Source organism: Mobula birostris, chromosome 1 (assembly GCF_030028105.1).
Source record: "Mobula birostris isolate sMobBir1 chromosome 1, sMobBir1.hap1, whole genome shotgun sequence".
In the NCBI taxonomy this organism is placed as follows: domain Eukaryota; kingdom Metazoa; phylum Chordata; class Chondrichthyes; order Myliobatiformes; family Myliobatidae; genus Mobula; species Mobula birostris.
Genome location: NC_092370.1, coordinates 247,912,161 through 247,922,488, shown reverse-complemented (window position 1 = coordinate 247,922,488; position 10,328 = coordinate 247,912,161).

Here is a 10,328-nt window from a genome sequence, read left to right as displayed (position 1 = left end):
AAATAATTGTTACTCTGGGTCTGATACAGTGCAAAAAAAACATAATAAGATAAAGAATGCAATATTGAAAAAACACAACCTTATATACAGTACATAGATTGACTATGTCCATAAGTTGGCGCTAAGTACAGGAGTGTGTATTAAGGTGACTCTGACAGGAAATGATAAATTAGTGTTGGTGGGGTGGGTCAGTAGGTTATTTCTTCTTCTTCTTCCTCTTCTTCTTCTTGGCCCTTCTCTCCCATTGGAGCAGAATCAGAATCAGTAGGCCATCGATCATCCAAAGTTGGTGGTATAGTTGGAGTTCACCAATGCTTCTGTAATCACTTGTATCATTTGTACTGGGGATTGCTCTATACAGCTTCACCAGAGCTCTGTTGGTCGACCTTACCTGTTTCCACCTCTCAAGATGCAGACCCTGAGGTCTGAACTTTGAGAGGCTGTGGATTATTTAGCCTCTTCGCCTTCTACACCTTATGAAATAAACCATAAAAAAATCCAAAACCTTGGTGTGTAACTGTTTCAATGTGCTTTCTCTCATAACATTCATAGAAACATAGAAACATAGAAAACCTACAGCACAATACAGGCCCTTTGGCCCACAAATTGTGCCAAGCATGTCCCTACCTTAGAAATTACTAGGCTTACCCATAGCCCTCTGTTTTTCTAAGCTCCATGTACATATCCAAAAGTCTCTTAAAAGACCCTATCGTTTCTGCCTCCACCACCGTTGCCAGCAGCCCATTCCATGTACTCACCACTGTCTGCGTAAAAAACTTACCCCTGACATCTCCACTCCAAAGCACCTTAAACCTGTACCCTCTTGTGGCAGCCATTTCAGCCCTGGGAAAAAGCCTCTGACTATCCATACGATCAATGCCTCTCATCATCTTATACACCTCTATCAGGTCACCTCTCATCCTCCTTCACTCCAAGGAATAAAGGCAGAGTTCACTCAACCTGTCTTCATAAGGCATGTTCCCCAGTCCAGGCAACATCCTTGTAAATTTCCTCTGCATCCTTTCTATGGTTTCCACATCCTTCCTGTAGTGAGGCGACCAGAACTGAGCACAGTATTCCAAGTGGGGTCTGACCAGGGTCCTATATAGCTGCAACATTACCTTCTGGCTTCTAAATTCAGTTCCACGATTGATGAAGGCCAATACACCATAGGCTTTCTTAACCACAGAGTCAACCTGCGCAGCTTCTTTGAATGTCCTATGGACTCAGACTCCAAGATCCCTCTGATCCACCACACTGCCAAGAGTCTTACCATTAATATTATATTCTACCATCATATTTGACCTACCAAAATGAACCACTTCACACTTACCTGGGTTGAGCTCCATCTGCCACTTCTCAGCCGAGTTTTGCATCCTATCAATCTACTTTCTGTCTACTTTCTGTTTTATAAGTTTAATCATTCATAGTAAATCACTGGGAATGATGACAGCTATGATTCCAGAATCCAGTTGTAATGTTAGGAACAATACTGTTCAGCTCATGTAAGAAATGTAATGTTTACTTAGCTAAAGGTCTGTCTCAGGAGAGGTGACACCAGAGGTGGTGTGGTGCGGTATCCATGCTCAATTGTGAGTTGGTCCCTCCCATTGGTGCTGCCCTCCAGTGTTTGTTTGGTGGAAGACAAGTTTGAGGAGAGAGTAGGTCACCAAAGACTCACAAGTTTCTACAGATGAACTGTGGAGAGCATTCTAACTGGCTGCATCTCCGCCTGGTATGGAGGGACCTCTGCACAGGATCGGAAAAAGCTGCAGCAAGATATAAACTCAGTCAGCTTTATCATGGGCACTAACCTTCCCAACATTGAGGAGATCTTCAAAAGGCAATGATTTAAAAAGGTGGCATCTATCATTAAGTGGCTCCATCGCCCAGGACATGCCCTCTTCTCATTGCTACCATCAGGGCAGAGGTACAGCAGTCTCAACATTTCAGGATCAACTTCTTCCCCTTTGCTATCAGATTTCTGAATGAAGGATGAGCCCATGTACATTACCTCATTTTTTTTAGCTCTCCTTTCGCACTACTTGTCCAATTTAATTCTTTTATGTATTTCTTCTTATAATTTATATTTTTTTAAATTATTTTGTATTGCAATGTACTGCTACTGCAAAACAACAAATTTCACAACATATGCCAATGATATAAAACCTGATTCTGATTCTGACCACATATGAAAAGGTTAGTGTGTAGAATCACTAAAGTCTAAGCCAATCAAAGACATAATTCTGTTTGTGTCATCAGAACAGCACATTAACATGTGGCTTAATGCTGCTGAATCTTTTTACCTCTGTTCTTCGAAACTCCTGTAATTAAATTAAATTTCAAATGGAGAGCAGATTTTCTGCTGTGAGCTATTGTGTCCACTATGCATCATTTATAAAAAGTTATTTTACTTGTGTCAAACTTCGACATATTACACATCACCCACAGAAAAATAACAGATTAGATGGCCAGACAGGCAGCTAATTCAATTGGAGAGTGATGAGAAATATTTTATATTAAAAAAGTTTGGAAAAACTAATAACATCATTACTCATTCCATTAGATCACTGGTTCAGTGAAACAGAATCATAATCTATTTTAAATTTAGAAAATGTTGGTTGAATGAATTAAATGAACAATTAAAAAACAACCAGATCATATATTCAAGGTTATTGCAATTGTAGAGAATAATTAATTCATATTAATACTTGCTATGTCCTTATATGGGGAAAGCATGTAATTGTCATGAGCCCTGTGCACCTGTATTTGTTAATTGTTTTCTTATCTAGAGATGTTAAGCCCATAAGCTTTCTATTTAATCTTGTCAAGCTTATTATGACTGGTGCAGGTTTTCCATACTGTGATTATTTAAAGTGGACTCCCAATTAACACTGATCTTGCAGTCCTTGTGTTTCGAGAAAAATTGGTCCCATGGTTTCACTTGGTCAAGCCATCAATGTTCTGTTGGAAGCCCAATGAATAATCTCTTGTCTCTGTTTCTACATGGTTGTCTGTCATTCCTCTGCAACTGGTTTCAGTTGTTGCCAGTGCACACCATGACAGTATTGTACCATAAATCTACAGGCCAGGCCAGAGAGAGACTTTCAACTTGGGCAGTAAGGGACACCTCAGGGATGTGTGCTTAGCCCATTGCTCTACTCACTCTACAGCCATGACTGTGTGTGTAGGCACAGCTCAAGTGCTATCTATAAATTTGCTGACAATGCAAATATTAGTGAAGTTTCAGATGTTGACAAAAGGGCATATAGGAGTGAGATTTATCAGCTAATTGAGTGGTGTTACAGCAGCACCCACTGCCCTCAGCATCAGTAAGACCAAAAAACTGATTGTGGATTTCCGAAGGGGTAAAATGAGGAAACACACACCAGTTCTCACAGTGGGATCAAAAGTGGGAAGAGTGAACAATTTCAAGTTCCTGGATGCCAATATCTTTGGGAGTCTATCCTGGACCCAACATATCAAAGCAGCTACATAGAAGTCATGACAGTGGCTATATTTCATTAGGAGTTTGAGGACATTTGGTATGTCATCAAAGGCACTTGGAAATTTTTACACATGAACTGTGGAGAGCATTCTAACTGACTGCATCATTGTCTAGTCTGGGTGGCTACTGCACAGGATGAAAATAAGCTGCAGAGCACTGTAAACTTAGGCACACAAAATGCTGGAGGAACTCAGCAGGCCAGGCAGCATCTGTGAAAAAGAGTGAACAGTTGATGTTTCAGGCTGAGACCCTTCATCAGGTCTTTGGTGGGTGCTGCTTTTGATTTCCAGCATCTGCAGATTTTCTTGTGTTTATAAACTTTGTCAACTACATCATGGGAACTAGTCTCCATAGTATTCAGAACATCTTCAAGGAGTAATTCTTCAAAAACCCCATCACCCAGGTCATGCCTTGTTCTCATTGCTACCATCAGGAAGGAGGTACAAAAGCCTGAAGGCACAGACTCAACGATTCAGGCACAGCTTCTCCCCTCTGCTATCCGAGTTCTGAATGGACAATGAATCCATGAACACTACTTCATTACTTTTTTATCTGTATTTTTGTGCTACTTACTTATTTTAAGTAATATATATATATATATATATATATATATATACACACACACATATGGCTATTGCAACTATACGTGCTATCAGTGCTCTGTGTGACTATTGGTTTTGTACCGTGGCCCTGGAGGAGCCTTGTTTTGTTTGGCTGTATTCATGTGTATGGTTGAATGACAGTTAAACTTGAGATTGAACTTGATGTATTTCCAGAGTAAACATGGTTCAGCGATGCGATTCCACCACTGTCTGCTCTGTATCAGCAGTTTCCACCAGCTATAGACTCATGCAAATCCACCCAACAATTATCCCTCTCTCTTCCTCCTCATACAGATTCTTATTGACAGGAGAACTGTGAAGAAAGGACTGAATGCGTGGCACTAATTGAATGAGGTAAAGGATAAGGCAAAGGTCCAGATAAACCGATTTTCCACAAACTCTCGTTATTGATTTAGATTAGCTAACGTGTGAAACTTTACTGCTTCTTGGGATGTGCACAGGAGTTGAAGGACAAGAAAAACACAACCAATACTCCCAATAATCTGAGGATGTGCATCTGAACACACAAATGCTCAATAGCATTAAGAGCTCATGCACACCTCCCTGAAAGGTCAACAAAGGTACTTTTCTGTTCTTGCCCTGACTTCTTCCCTTCTCTCCTTAAGATGAAACCATAATGCCTTCACCAAAAATTGATAAACATTTTTGACAAAAAATTGTAAAGTTCAGATTGTCGAAACATGAAGGGACTGTATGTTTATAGACAGATCCAATCACGCCAATATTTGGTGCCTGTTACTCTGTGTATTGCAGGGTGTGATGGATTTGTCTTCTTCTTTCTTCTTCCTGAGCCCTTAGATACCATTGGAGCAAAGGCCATCAATGACCTCCTTTTTTGGAGTCATCAGTGTTTCTGTAATCCACAGTACAGGGGATAGGCCGATACATCGTCACCAGAGCCCTATGGGCCAGCCCTACCCATTTCCTGCTCTAACGATGGGGATGTAGGGTTGGACTTTGAGAGCTGTGATGGATTTGTGCATGGATTGAATTATAAACTAATTACTTAAACTTGATAAGCTTCACAATTGATGCAGCTTGCAAATGGTGATGAAGAAAAGCAAAGAATGCAGTCCATCCTTAGACATAACAGTGATTGTGACAAGTACTCAGAAGGAGACAGAGAGACCTCCATTCTGGAAATAGGGGTTGGATCACCTGCGTGTAAGTGACATGAACCCTTCTTCCAGATATAATAGCAACAGTTCTGCAAGAACCTGTTGCTGTATAAAGCCTGAGTTCTATATACAGTATAGCAGAAGAAACGGCAGATAGCAATTGCATGTAGATCCAAATATAAACTAAGATTAACAACGCAATACCTTCTGAGAGAGAACAGTGAACAAAAGTCTGGCTGACATCAAGACTGATGCAGTGAATGTGAAATTTATTTTGAACATCATTTGTGTCGTGAGCAGACATGGCATGGAGCCGTGAATGCTTAAATTCGTAGTGCTGACCAATGGCAAATTTTGTGGAATTTGTTGCCATGAGCAGCTGTGGAGGCCAAGTCACTGGATGTATTTAAGGCAGAGATAGATAGGTTCTTGATTAGCCAGGGTATCAAAGGGTATGGGGAGAAGGCAGAGGAGTGGGATGACTGGAAGAATTGGATCAGCCCTTGATTGAATGGGGGAGCAGACTCAATGGGCCGTATGGCCTACATCTGCTCCTATATCTTATGGTGTAAATAGTTAGTAAGGCAGATTAATAAAGACTGATTTATTCATTTGGAGTGATGATACACCAATATATTCAGTTCCCTTCTTTTAAAAGAATTCAGTCTGTTTTAAGACTTCCTCTAGGAAAGGTTTGAATACACTGGGGAAAATGCAATGTGTCACTGGTATGCCAGCAACCAAAGTTACTAACAGTTGTAGCTGATACCCTGAGCAATATCATCCTGTGTAGATTAGCTAGGAGGAATAAAAGTCACCTGCAAGTTTCCATGCTACTCTGACATTCCCCCTGGGATTTGCATGTAACGAATGAAGCTAATCTTTCTTCATAGAAAAAAATCCCTGTTCCACAAATAAAATGAGATTTTTAAAAATCCTGATGCTGGTATTTCCAAGAATAAAATATATATATATACAGCAGCTAGTGTCCTTCAGACTTTTGCACAATACTGCACTGCTGTCACAAAAAAAACAGATTTCATGACTTACGTGAGTGATGATAAAACAAATTCTGATATAAGACCATAAAGACCACAAGAAGCAGAATCAGGCCATTTGGCCTATCAAGTCTGGTCTGCCCATCATGGCTGATACAATTTCCTTCTCAGCGCCAGTCTCCTGCCTTCTCCCTGTATCCTTTCATGTCCTGTCTAATCAAGAATCTATCAACCTCTGCCTTAAATGACCTTAATATCGAATGACTTGGCCTCCACAGCCACCTATGGCAATGAATTCCACAGATTTACTATTCTCTGCCTGAAGACATTCCTCCTCATCTCCTTTCTAAAAGGATGCCCCTCCACTCTGAGGCTGTATCCTCTGGTCTTAGACACCCCCACCATAGGAAACATCCTCTCCACATCCACTCTATCAAAGCCTTTCAGATTTGAAAGGTTTCAGTGAGGTCACCCCTCATTCTTCTGAATTCCAATGAGTAGAAGCCCAGAGCCATCACACTCTCCTTATATAAAAAGCCATTGAATCCTGCCACAAACAACTGAAAATCTGCAGATGCTGGAAATCCAAGCGACACACAAATATGCTGGAGAACTCAGCAGGTCAGGCAGCATCTAGGAAAAAGGTACAGGCAATGTTAACGGTTAAGAGCTGGCAAAGCTTGAAAGTGGAAGATTAGGTGAAAGCAACACAAATTGGATTGTCAACTCCAGTCATGGTGGTAATTCAATACTAGCGAGAGAAATTATTTGCCAAGCATATTCTGTTATTTATTTACCGCCTGAGGCAGGCCCTTCCACTCCAGTCAGCCGCTTCATCCAACAACCCATTGATTTAAACCTAGCCTACTCACAGGACAGTTTACCAAGACCAATTAAGCTACAAACCAAGTACATTGATGGACTGTGCGAGGAAACTGGAGCATCCGTGCTCAGGAGGAGAACGTACCAACTCTTCACAGGCGGCTCTGGAATTGCACTCCAATCTCTGGAACACCCCGAGCTGTAATTGTGTCACATTAACCACTAAGGTACTGTGGTGCCCGTTTTTTTGTGTAGCATTTTGGTGAATCTTATCCTGTTTGTATCCTATATGTCTCACAGCACACAACCACAGCAGATAATACAATACAATTTCAATTCTAAGCCGCATCACGTACAATTTCTATAACTAGGCAGTCTACTTTGGATTTGGCTGGGCTGCAAGTAAAGGCTTACCGGTACTTTTGAGAAAAACGGTATATGTAGTGTTTGAAGCCTCCATCGATTAGGGTGGACCATGAATATTGTGCTCTAGCTGTCTAGATATGCAACTTTGGCAGTACAATATGCGGAGCAAACAGTTGCACATGTAGCAAGCTCCCCCTCTCTATGCATCTGATGAACCCGAAGGAACAACAGAGACCAATACAGTTTGGCACCAGCAGCATCACAGGAGTTGTCAGTCAACGTAGGACTGCCTTATGGACTGCAGCTCTGAATTCTTCCCTCACGGCTTACTTCTGAAGCTTTCCTGTGTTTTTCTTACAATTAGTTTCTGGGGCTACAAAGCATAGCAGAGCAACAAGGAGCTTTAAAACGAAGCTGCGACAACTACCTAACCATTGCAGTGCAGCACGTTTTTCTTTGGAAAAGGAAAGCGAGACATTCGAGTTTTTTTTAAAAAAGCAGAGCACCTTTTTCTCTATCGGAAGATAGCTACGTTTGATCGCAAATCAGATAATTGGAAGATGTACACTGAATTCAGCAGTATTCTGAAGCAAATAAAATAGCTGATGAAAAGTGAATGCCAGTGTTACTGAGTGCAATAGGTGGAAAACATGTGCTTTGCTTAGAAGTTTAACTGATCCAGCCAAACCAGCCAAAATTAGTTCTGTTGATTTCATGAAAGCAATGCAGGAACACTTAAAACCAAAGCCATTGTTGCTTGCAGAACACTGTAGGTCTCATTAGTGGAATCAAAAGGAAGGGGACTACATTTCAGCTTATGTGGCTGAATCTTGAGCATTGTCAGTTCAGTGATGGACTTAATGAGAGATCATTTAGTTTCTGTAATTTTACAAGAAAGCATTCAAAAACAGCTCTAAACTGAAACATAACTCACATATAAAATAACAGTTGAAATCACTATATCAGTGAAAACAGGAGCCAGAGACACAATTGAGTCACAGTTAGGAAAGAAAGTTAATGTGAACAAAATTGCAACATCTAAACGGAAACCTGCCTGGCCAAACAAATTGTGTGATCATTGTGGCAGGGGCTCACATGCATCAGACCAATGCAGGTTCAAAGGCAAAATCTGCAGAAAATGCAACAAAGTTTAAAGTTGAAATCACATTTTGGGTTCAGATGAGCTAAGCTGTCTGCAGGCCCTGTTGCTGCCTGCTACTCAGAAGCATTGAAGTTGGTGCAGTATAACTGTAGGAGATTGTCTCGGACATTCCAACTGCTGGCATGACACTGTTGGACAGTGATAATATCTGTTGCTACAAGCCTGATACCCTTGTCTGGTGGATGGGACTGGCAAAATGGAAGCTGCATAGCCTCGGTTGTAATGAGAACTAGGCCTCATGGCTCGGGCTTGCCTGCTGCTGCAGACCAGTTGACAAGACACGGAAGCATTAGAGCATGGGGTCATCGCTCAGCTGGGGCTTGGTCTCTCTCAGCGGTGCTGCCCTCCCGTGTTCAAGTGGTGGAATGACAGGCTGGATTGCGTGCATCTGCTCACTGTTGGGAGACTGTACCATCGATGGCTGGACATTGTCACTCAAGGTCTTGGATTATATATGTGTTTTTTTCCCAAGTGAGTATGCTTTTTTGCTTGCTATTTTGAATTATGTTACTCACTATTTTGAATGTTTGCTTGCTACTTTGAATGTTTTACACTTGGACCCAGAAGATTGTTGTCTCAATCAGCTGTATGGTTTGAATGATAATTAATATTGATTTGATGTGATACATTTATTATCAACTATGTATATATTATACTACTTTGAGACTTGTCTCCATATAGGCAGCTACAAACAAAGAAACCCAAAAGAACCCGTTAAAAAGACTATAAAACACCCAGAGATGGAAAAGAAACAAACAAATCAAGCAAACAATAGAAGTAAGCACATAGCATTCAGAGCAAACGTGAGTCCTCAAACACAAAGCCTAGAGCAGTTGGAGCAGGCAATAGCCTCAGCCTCATTTCTGCACAGAGCTGATCAAATATCACAGAGCAGTGAGTGGAACTGGCCCGATCATCGCCTCTGGTCCCAACACCCTTCCTCCTCAATCTCTGACATTTAAATCACTTTGATACAATCTGAGTCTGGACCCGCCATTGCGTTTGGCTCACACCCGACTTTTCCAAATCAGCCTGCTGCTTAGATCGATGAACCTTGGGTCTTCATCAATTTTGGTTTAGGTGGACGGGCCTTGCCTCGAATCTGCCTCATCTCTGCTCGCCTCGACTTTGCTTCTCTTCTGCTTGCCTCAACTTTGCCTCACCTCCACTTGCCTTGAACGTGCCTTGACCTTGCCTTGACTTTGCTTCACACCAGCTCGCTTAGATCTTTAACTCAACCCTGCCTGTCCTTTGTCTGCAGTGATTGTTTATCATAAATTTTACCACAGGAAGTGCTTTAACCCATACATACTGTTCGGGTCAAATTTTACCCATTTTGACATTTGACAGAAGTAAAAACACCCTAAATGCCATTTTTTAAGCCAAAAATTGATGACTTTTCCTAAAGTGACCCAAAATGTGCAATAATGAAAATATTTAAAAATGTTATACTTTTGTACAGGTGCTACAATTTTTTGTACAGTGAGGCTGTTCCACGTCAAATTTGACCCGTATCTATTGAAGTGGATTTTAGATCCACCAGTGTGGGTCAAATCAAGGAAAATGTTGGTTTTAGGGAATCTTGAAACTGTGAAACTGTACATGCCATGTCTGTGTGTATCTTTTATGGGACAGTAGTGACAGAATTCAAGGGAGACCTCAACACTGTCACGAGAACTGCCTGCGTTCCCACAACGTTTGCCCAGGTTCCCACCGAGACAGGCACCTGTT